Source organism: Carettochelys insculpta, chromosome 7, assembly GCF_033958435.1.
Source record: "Carettochelys insculpta isolate YL-2023 chromosome 7, ASM3395843v1, whole genome shotgun sequence".
In the NCBI taxonomy this organism is placed as follows: domain Eukaryota; kingdom Metazoa; phylum Chordata; order Testudines; family Carettochelyidae; genus Carettochelys; species Carettochelys insculpta.
Window position 1 is genome coordinate 2,333,391 of NC_134143.1, and position 10,222 is coordinate 2,343,612.

General features: G+C 59.7%; 2 non-coding genes across 2 annotated transcripts; one reads left to right on the top strand and one right to left on the bottom strand.

Annotated features, from left to right (window-relative positions):
• Positions 1-82, bottom strand: TRNAL-UAG (transfer RNA leucine (anticodon UAG)). The gene has a single exon. It is a non-coding gene; the product is annotated as a tRNA-Leu (tRNA).
• Positions 83-5,622: 5,540 nt separating this feature from the next.
• TRNAC-GCA (transfer RNA cysteine (anticodon GCA)) lies at positions 5,623-5,694 on the top strand. The gene has a single exon. It is a non-coding gene; the product is annotated as a tRNA-Cys (tRNA).
• The last annotated feature ends 4,528 nt before the right edge of the window (positions 5,695-10,222 follow it).

The window sequence follows — 10,222 nt, forward strand, 5'->3', positions numbered from 1 at the left end:
TGGCAGTGGTGGGATTTGAACCCACGCCTCCAATGAGACTGGAGCCTAAATCCAGCAGCTTAGACCACTCGGCCACACTACCTACCACAGGCACCTCAAGTGAGCATCAACCTCTCTTGACATTTCCTGAGTTTCAGAACAGTTTACACCAAGAGGACATAGGAAGTTTTAAAAAGCCTCATGTGTCATACCTAGTGAAAATGTCAGCATGTTTTCAAAAAAAGGGGGCTGTGACACAGTATTCCAAAAAGATGGCTTTTAGCACATCCTAACCTTCCCCTGCTGTCTCTCTTGGCTGCTTTTTATCCCAGATCACACTGACACACAGAGGAAGGTGATGGGGATTACTGGTCATGATACTCTTAAAGCTGGAGTCACAGTTCCTGGGTGCAGCTGCCATCCTCTGCTCTGGCAGCGGAGCCTTTGAAGGGCTGCCCATGTGGGCCAGGGTAAGCAGTGACTTGTGGATGGACGTGATGGGAGGGGAACCCAACCCAGATAGAACTTCTGTAGCTTTGTGGTTGTTACATTTGCTTTACACGTGCAATGTACTTGTTTAAAGCCCCATGAAAACAGCAGTGCTTTGCTTGCTTTGCTCCCCTTTGGGGCTGAGAAGAGCTGGTCTCATTCTGTTTCCAGGGTAAACCCAACTGCTGTGTGAAAAAGGGTAGAGGTATCAGCAGAGCATATACGTCGCTCTCAGACTGGGGAAGCTACACAAGTTCGGCCGGTCTTTTTCAGGAGGCTTGTGTCTTGGCCTCCTCTGCCCTTGAGGATTGACCTACTGAGGCCAGCTCTCCTGCTGGCCTCCTTTGCGTGACTTGCTAAAGGAAGAAGTGAGGCTGGAATGGGGCAGAAGAAGGAAGTAAAGCTGAGGCAGGCAGGAGAGCAGCTTAGCACCTCAGTGCAGTTAATGGAGCACCACTCTTTCTCCTGCCAAAGCCTGTGCAGGTGAGGCTGGCTGCAGGGAGGCAGAATCCTGTGCCTGTCCAATGGTGCTCCAGGAATGGCTCCTGGTAACCCAGGAAGAGAAGTGGGATTCTGGGTGGAAGGAAAACAAGCAAAGCTCTGTCTGAGTGAGTAAGGAGCAGGTCCTGGGTGGATTCGGCAGTGGTGGTCTTGAGGGGCTCTCTGTCAGCCTTGGGGCAGCAGGGACCACTGTCCCTTTGTGACTGAGCCACGCTGGTGGTTCATGGCTTTGGATGTGTCTGGTTGTGAGCAACTGGGACCACAAACCCTCCACCTGCCTGTGTGATGGGCAGATGTGCTTAATATGACATTTGAGGGAGCTGGGGAAATGGTTTAGCTGTCAAATATCAGAACCTCTTTTCTGTGTGTGAACAGCCTTTGTAGCTGGGTGCAGGATGTGTCTGTCTGTCTGTCTGTCTGTGCTACAGAGCGTGTGGTAGGTTTCTGAGTCACACTCGCAGACGATTGGGCAATACACTGCCTAGCCTGCTTTAATGGCCCATCCTGTGCCACCTGCTGTCTTGTTGGCTCATTGGGAAAGCAAGGGGTACAGCTGAAGGCTCAGCAGCTAGGTTTTGCATGAAGTGTGGGCGTCTCAATTATCGGTAGCAGCCGAGGGCAATTTGAGACCCCGTGGTCAACATCTAGCCTGTTAGCCCCCTTGTCTGCATTCTTCAGTCTAGGGCCATGCTGACACTGCACATCTGTGTTTTGAAGCATCTAAACGCTGGGCTTGAGATAAGCGCATCTGAGCTTTCAAACGCTCTAAGACTGTGCTGTTCCTTTGTGCTGTGTGCTCAGAGGCACCTAAAAGGGGCAAGATGGAGTAGAGCAGGGGGATTGTGTCTGGTCACAGGACCCCAGGGGCTCTGGGGCGGGACAGTCACACGGACACCTGCCTCAGGCCCTGTGGCTGGTGCTGCAGACTGATCTATTGCTCTCAGTGTCAGAGAGAGGGGAGTTTGACATTCAACCCCACAGGCAAGTGTCTGCCCCTTTCCCAGCTGTGCACAGCCCAGCCCAGCCCAGCCCAGCTCATCCCAGCTGCTGGGAGAGACCAGAGCCCCTGAGCCAGCCTTGGGGACAGGCCCTTCCCTCACAGGCAGCTGCCCATGTCAGTGGCTGCAGCTGAGCCAGGGCTGCCCCCACCTCGTCCCCATGTCTGGCCGGGGCACTGCACCCCAGCTGTGTTTGGGGCCCTGCTCACCCCAGGAAGCCGCACTGCACGGGGCAGGAGTGAGAGTAGCACTGTTGGGCCAAATCTACCCATCCTGTGTCCCTGGCCAACCAGCAAGGTGCAGAAAGGTTCCTGGCAGGGTTGACTTTGGGAAGTATGAAAAACTTGCAGCACATGAAGATGAGGTGGTGAAGGTAATTGATTGCTAATCCATTGTGCTCTGCCTGCAGGGGTTCAAATCCCATCCTTACTGCATCTTTCTTTGTTGATTTCCAGCCCCATTGTTTGCAACTTCCAGCACACCTGAGTTTGCTGCCTCCCAGCTCCTGTGTTGGGCAGACTCCAAGCACAGGACACCTCTGTGAGGCTGAGCTGAGCTCTGGCTGCCAGAGGTGGGGGGTGGGATGATTTCATTTGCCCTGAAAGTGCCAAGCCTGACTGAAGTGTCAGCTCCACTCACCTCTGCCCCCTTCAGGGCTGCTGTGTGGGGCTGAGTAGGGCCCCAAACACAGCCAGGGGTGTAGTTCCCTGGCAAGGAAGTGGCAGCCCTGACTCAGCTGAGGTCAGGCACAGGTGCAGCTGCCTCTGAGTGAAGGGCTGGTTCCCCAAGGCTTGATGCAGTGCTCTGGTCTCTCCCAGCTCCTTGGCTGGGCAGTGCACATCTGGGAAAAAGGCAGATACTTGCCCGGGGAAGGAATGTTTCTCTGCCCCTGACAGCAATAGATCCAGCCACAGGGCCTGGGGCAGGTCTCCATTCCACTGTGCCACCCTGAGCAAGTCCTGAGTTCTTCTGTGCTTCTCAGCAGCTGGGGAAAAGCCTCTTTGGGACATATCTCCTGCTCCACAGCTGAATGGAGCACACAGGAGCTGCTGGGTTCAGCTCCCAGGGGTGCCGGGTTGCGACCTTCTGCAGCCCCTGGTGTTGGCCCTGACAGGACATGGGGCTGGAGGGACCTTTGTTCTGACCCACAATGGATGTTGTGAAGGTTCACATGCTGGTGACAGGCCAGTGCTTCAGGCCCCCTGGACACTCCTGTCCTTGTGGGAAAGGAGCAGCTCTGGGCTCTCAGCTCAAACTGCACATAGTGACTGCCACAGTGTGGGGTGGCTCTGGCAGTGCTGCTGAGCCCAGCTTTGTGTGCTGTGTCTGAGACTGGAACCCCCCAGCCCCTTTGGGGTAACGACTGCAGCAGGACAGGTCAGTGTCCCGGCCCCAAAGCAGCCAGACCCACTGAAATGCTGGAGAGTCCAGGGAAACACTTCCCTGCCCCTGGGCTGTTTTCACCGGCTAAACTCCCTTCCAGCATTGACCTGAGTGAGACACTGACACGGCCACTTCCCAGCCCCAGCCCTGGGCACTCAGCCACTAGCACTAGTAAATGTTCTACCCCTGGAGCTCATGACCCTCGGAATAAGCAAATGTCCTGACCCACACAGCTCAATCCAGAGACCACAAACTCTCTGCAGCTGCCCATGGCTCCTTTCCACCGAGGCTGGTGAGATGACCTGGTTATTGTGAGTCTCCTAATGCTCCCATGAGGGGTTCAAGTCCTGCGGTACCGTTTAGCTCACCTTTGCTTGTTGTCCTGGCTGCAATGGACAAATAGGCTCTACTATGCCCAGAGGGCTGTGCAGGGGTCAGCCTGGGGGGGTGGGGGGTTGCTGGGTGTCACTGTTGGCATCACCATAAGAATTCCAAATGCCTCTGTCCAGGGGTGCTGGTGACTGGCAGTAACCTGATGTTACTGTTCTTGGCATCCTCTGTGTTTCTGTGCCTGTCACCTGCCTGGTCACACAGATTTGCTGAGCTACTTGGGCAGGTGAGATACATGCAACAGGGCTGGTTGTGTCAACGGCACAAGTCTGCCACTTGCGAGCATTTTGGTGGATGCTCCATGTTCTGAGAGCAGCTGCAGTGGAGATGTCGTCTCTGACAATAAGAGTTCAAACTGGGGCTCGTGGGGTAGATTTTTGTGCTTCTTTTCATGCTTACTAAACTGTGCTGTGCAGGGGCTGTGCCCCAAGGGGTCTGTTCCCTCTGGGTGCCCAGAGCTAAACTCATAAATGAGCCTTTGGGGGAAGGAGTCACTCACGGGACCTCTCTCCCCTTCAGTCTGAGGGCAAATTACTGACCCATGGCTGTGGGGCTGGCATCAGCCTGGCTCACTCGTGTCTTGCTTAGGTAGCTCTGAGCCAATGTGTAAGACTCAGCAGTTATGTCTCTTTGGGTGCTTTTCTCTGCTGCATTGGTCCCTTCTGCAGCTCCCTCTGTGGGAGGACTCTGCCTGGCCCTGTGCCCAGCTCTGCCCCCTGCCTGGTGACTATTTACTGCTCAGAGCCACATGCTTGCTCCTGGGCCTGGGTCAGTCCCTGTTGATGCTGGCTGAGTGTGACACAGCCTAGGTGTGTCAGCCTGCACCAAGGGCATTTCTGTGTCAGACTCCTGACCCCCCCGGCCGTGGGTCTGGTTCTCCTGCCCAGTGCAGCCCATGGCAAGCAGAGCCCTGCACATGTGCATCGTACTGCACCTTTGTGTGATGGATGGGAACAGAAACCTGAGCCTCAGAGGCTGGGAACTGAGGCATCTGAGGGACAGGTTTGCTCAGCTTTCGTACGTTTCCAGAGGAAAGTGTGAAGTGTTTAAATCCATGTCAAGCATCCAGTGCAACCCCCAAAACATACTGGAGCCAGAGGTGAAAATGGATTTCCATTAAGAAAACCATCCAAACAGGGGCACCTGGGATAGCTTCATCTGCAGTCATGTGTTCCACCACTGAGCCAGGCTCTCTATCACTGGAAAATGGTGAGAGGTTTGTTATTATGTAGAGGCCGCTCCACCTTTCCTAGCAGCAACGTGCCTCTGACTATATGACTGGGAAAGGGATTATTGGAAATTGTGCTGCCAGACCAGTTTAAAAGGTGTGTGACATTGTGAAAGTGGTGAACCCCAAACTCTACATGGATTAAATGTCACTGATATGGGCATGTTCAATGCATCCCAGCACCTTCTTACTGAAAACAGTGCACTCATATTGTCACGAGGGCTGACATGTTAGCACTGTAAAAGCTCTGCTGTCCAGCACCTCAGGGAAGCAGGCTGCTGGGTCACCACATGTGCCAGGAAGAGAAGTTACTGACACTGACTGCAAACCCAACTATATCTGATTGATTGGTGGGTGTCCTGCAGGAGGTTTTTTCCTCATTCTTTGTAACCACTGATGTTGCTCCAAGTGGCTGGGAGAGAACTGTCCCACGTATGCCGGTAATCTGCCCCACTGAGGGGCTGTACCTCTGAGTAGGAGAAGCCAGGTCAGCAGGGGAGAAGCTGTAACATGCACCGGGAGAAATAAAGTTTCATCAAACCCCGTCTGTGCCTTTGTGAAACCACCCTGGGTTCAGGGAGGGAAAGGAGCTGGGAAACAGTGTTTGTTCTGCAGGAGACTCAAGATCAATGACTCAAAAGGGGCCTTGGGTAAGGGAGTGTAGCTCAGTGGTAGAGCATTTGACTGCAGATCAAGAGGCCCTTGGTTCAAATCCAAGCACTCCCTTTGAAAGACAGCTACTGACATCCCTGTTTCTAACACACTCTTGTTTCCCATTCTAGGGGATTTCTTTCAACAGAGCTGAAGCCTCAACAATTGCTGCTGCTAACACACATAAACCTTGCAAACCTGTCCCTTAGCTGGGAGTAGATAGTGACATGAGCAATTTTGGGCCTCATACCTATAAAGAGGTGCTTGTCCCTGGTTAATGAAATGTATCACATTCAGGCCTGTGTATCTGTGAAGCTTTAAGTGCATGTAGAGAGATTGTTGATCACTCTGTGAGTTCACAGCCAGGGCTATGGTGTTCTCCTCCATCCCCCTCTACAATCACCACCGGGCCAGGACTGCACTGGGTCCCTGCAGGGGTACTCCATCTTCCCCCGGAGGAGGGAGGACAGGGCCTGACCTGCACGCGCACTCAGGTCCATGTCTTCTGCCTCCGGGCCCTGCAGAGGCTTCTCAACACCAACAGTGCAGAAAGTCCGGCGTGGAGCACGCTGGCGCACGCTTTCCTCCGCCGTTACCGAGGGCTCCGATGCGACCGGCAGCTCCTCTATTTATCCTGCAGAGACCGTCCGCGAGGCCTCTCGGAGCTGCCGGCCTTCTACCAGGACCTCCTCCGCACTTGGCGGCTGCTTGCAGCCTCCAGGTCCTTCGGGGCCACCTTGGGAGAAGACCTCCTCGCGGAGCCCCTGTTACACAACCCTCACCTTCGTGTGCAGGCGGCGGAGTCTTGCACGGTGCGCCGGAGGCTGGTCCTAGGTGGAATCACCAGGGTCGGAGACATCCTGGACTACGAGCTGGGGGACTGGATGGAGGCCCCGGCGCTCGCCCGGCGCATGGGGCTCTCCGACCTACGCTCCCCCCGTCTCGTACTCCGGGAGGTGAAGGCTGCCCTGCCCTCCACCGCTCACAGTTACCTTGGCCGGGTCCTGCGAGAGGGTGCACCCCGCCCCCCCTCCCACTCCTAGCCCTCCGGACCTCTCCGTGGGCCCCCGGCTTCGCGATCCTGCCCGCCCCCCTCCCCCCCATCACCTCAGCCGGCTGCACACTTTCCAGCCGGTCCCCTTCCAAACCGCACCTAGACATCTTCTGTATGCGCTTGTGCTTCACACGCTCCACTTCCCAACCCTCGTGTCCCGCCCCGATCACAAATGGCGGGACCTCTTGCCGTCATCGGAGGGTGGGGAACCCCGGTGGGCCGGCCTCTACTCCACCTTGGTCCCTCGGCCCGCCGGGGACATCAGCTGGAGAATCCTCCACGGAGCGGTGAGCACGGGCGTGTACCTGGCGCGGTTCACCCCCATCCCGGACACCTGTACCTTCTGCGGCACGAGGGAGAACCTGGCGCACATCTACATCGAGTGCGCCAGGCTGCAGCCCCTCTTCCGGCTCCTCCAGAACCTCCTCTTGAGGTTCTGGCTGCACTTCTCCCCACACCTTCTCATCCTCTCACACCCTATCCGTGGCCCCACAAAGTCGCGGGACCTCCTCGTCAGCCTCCTCCTGGCCACGGCCAAAATGGCCATTTACAAAACCAGGGAGAGGAGGCTGGCAGGGGGGGCGACCTGCGACTGTGGGGCCTACTTCCGTTCCTCCCTCCGCTCACGAATCCGAGCAGAGTTCCTCTGGGCGGTGTCCACCAACTCCCTGGACGCCTTTGAGGAACGGTGGGCGCTGTCCGGGGTCCTCTGCTCGGTGTCCCCTTCTGGCTCCCTCATTTTAAACCTTTGACCCTCACTCCCACCCCTGGTTTTTCTTTCGTTGTCCCCCGGCATCCAATAGGCCCAGCCTTCAGCAGCACTGCGTTCTCCTGCTCCCCGTTCCCCACACTACCAGAGACAGGGGAACTGCTGCTGCCCCCCACTTGGGCAGCCCACCTCCTCATCCAGCAGCTGCTGCGTCCTCACCCCCCAGGAAAGGTAAGGGGCTTCTGAAAGCGGCGGTTGGGCCCCCTCCACAGGCCTCTTCCTGTGGAGTGGCCTGGGAGGGGTGAGTTTGGGCAGAGCCCTTCCTTTCCACCGGGGCTCCAGAGGGGTGGCTGCATAGCCAGGAGTGGGGAGTTAGGGTGTGTCCCTGCCCCACCCCTGCAGCCACCCCCCCTCCTTACTGCCCCCCCACCCACACCCAGCCGCCGCTGGGGGCCCCTCCTCCACCCAGGCCCCCTTCTAACCAGCTGCCCCTTCCTTCCCCCTCTGGTTTCCTGAGGCCTCTGCAGCAGCTGCCGTGGGCCCCCCGCCCCCCAGGCGCACGTGGGCACCCCCACCCCCCCCCTTCCCCCAGGTTGGCTGTGCCCACGCCCCCTCCCACCCCCCTTTTATTTTTCACTTCACCCAAGCGCCTGAGCCCCGCCCCCCACCACACACGCATAAACTTTAATCCCTCACATCCCAGTGCAGAAAAGGAGCCATCTGACCATCTTGTGCTGGGAGCAGCGGCCATCGTAGGTCTCACCTTCCCCTGACCTCACTGCCCTTGCTCTGCCCTTCCCCCACCTGACTGGGTCCTCAGCCCGGACGGTGGGGGAGGGGCAGCCACACCTCCACCCTTCCTTCCCCTCCACTCTCCTCCCCTCCCCCGCTCTCTCTTAAAGGCCCCACGCCCAACAAACTTCCCCCATCTTACACACCCACCACCATGACCCCCACACCCACCGGAGGGTCACCCAGTGACCCCCTCCTCCCCTCGTCTTCCACTGTCACCCCACCCACCCCCGAAACGGCGGCCCATTCATCCGGGGCCGCCCAAGACTCTGCCGCCATGTCGGCTGAGGGCGCGGGCGCAGGCTCCGGGGCTCCCACCACCTCTGCCGCGGCGTCCTCCAGCAACCTGGCCCCAAACCCACCCCCCCAAAGGGGCAGGAAGGGCCAGGGGAAAAGGAAGGGCAAGAGCCCCGCCCGGAAGGCTAAACCCCCCGTGGCGGGGACTCTCCCCCCCACTGCCCAAGCACTCGCCGCAGCCTCCCCTTCTCCCCCTCCCCTTGCTCCCTCCACCACCCCTGGGGGCCCCGACATCTCGGCCCCCAGGTTGTATGCCCAGGTGGCGGCCGCCGCCCCGCACCCTGCTCCTTCTGCCTCCGCCATGACTACCATCCCCGACGGTCGCGGCCCCTTTCCCGCGCTCACCAGGAGGCACGGGGTCCGCTGCCTCCTGGTGGCTGCCTCGCCCCACGTGGAAACCTACGTGCGGGCGTTGGCACGGGTGGTGGGGTCCGTGGCCGTGGTGGCGGCCTCCCGGATGTTCGGGAAGATCGTCTTCTTCCTGGCTTCGGAGGCCGCCGCCCAGGAGGCGGTGGAGAGGGGCCTGGCAGTTGGGGGCGTGCACGTGCCCCTGGAGCCGCTGGAAGACCTGGGCGTGCGGGTGGTGTTCTCGTCCGTCCCGCCCTTCCTTCCCAATGCCGCCCTTCTGCCTTTCCTCACCGCCCTGGGCCGGCCTTTGACGGTCCTGAGTCCCCTCCCCCTAGGCTGCAAAGACCCCGCCCTCTGGCACGTGCTCTCCTTCCGCCGGCAGGCCCGAGTCCAACTGCCGCCGGCGGCAGCACAGGGCAGGGTGGCCCAGGAGGGGACTATACTGGTGCCCCATCAAGGGGCCCAGTACCGGGTCTTCTACACCCTGGGGGAGGCCCGGTGCTTCGGGTGCCGGGCGGCGGGGCATGTCCGGAGGGATTGCCCCCTGGCCCGGCACGAAGAACAGGAGCCCGGGACCTCCTCCGACCCGGGGGGCGTCAGCCACGAGACCGGCGGCGCCCCGACCGCGACAGGCCCTGGGACCGCCCCTCCTCTTTTAGGCCCGGACGGATCCATTGCCGCTCGGGAGTCAGAGGGCGCCCGGCAGCATGGTGCCGGGAGAGAAGTGGGCGCCGGCGCCCGAGCGGGCACAAAAGCCGGGCCCGTGGAGGAGAGGGAGGCAGGGCCGGTGGCAGGACCAAAAGAGGGCCCACCCCAGGGCGGGTCGCCCCTCTCCCTCGCCGCCCCACCCCCCTCCTCCCTCCCTCCCTCCTTGTCGGCCCTATCCCCTGGCCCTTCCTCCTCTACTGCCCAGCCCGCCTCCTCAGAGGACTGGGTATTGGTGGGGGGGAAAAGGAAAAAAGGGGGTGCGCGTGTCCGGCACCCCACCCTGCCGGAGGACGGGGTGGAGGTGCCATGCAAGGCACCCAAGAGATCCGCCAGCCCCGCTCCACCCGCCGAACCCCCGGCTACCAACTGTCTGCCGGGGGTGACGGAGGTTGCCGCCGCAGCGGCCGAGGAGATTAACACCCCCTTGGCCCTGGAGCCAGAGCCAAAAGAGGCTGAGATGGCCCGCCCCGTGCCCGCGCCCTCCTCCGACACCCCTCCGGCCGCTACCCAGGCGGCTGTAATGGAGCGCCCGGAGGAGGTGGCTCCCGACCTCGCCCTCCTCTCACAGGAGGTCGAGGCCCTGGGCCTCACTCCAGTGGCCCTGGACATGGAAGGCCTGCTATTAGAGGCCTGTGGGCCGCCTTTGGACTCTCCCCCACCCCTCCCACTTTCCCCCACCCCTCCCACCAGCGATC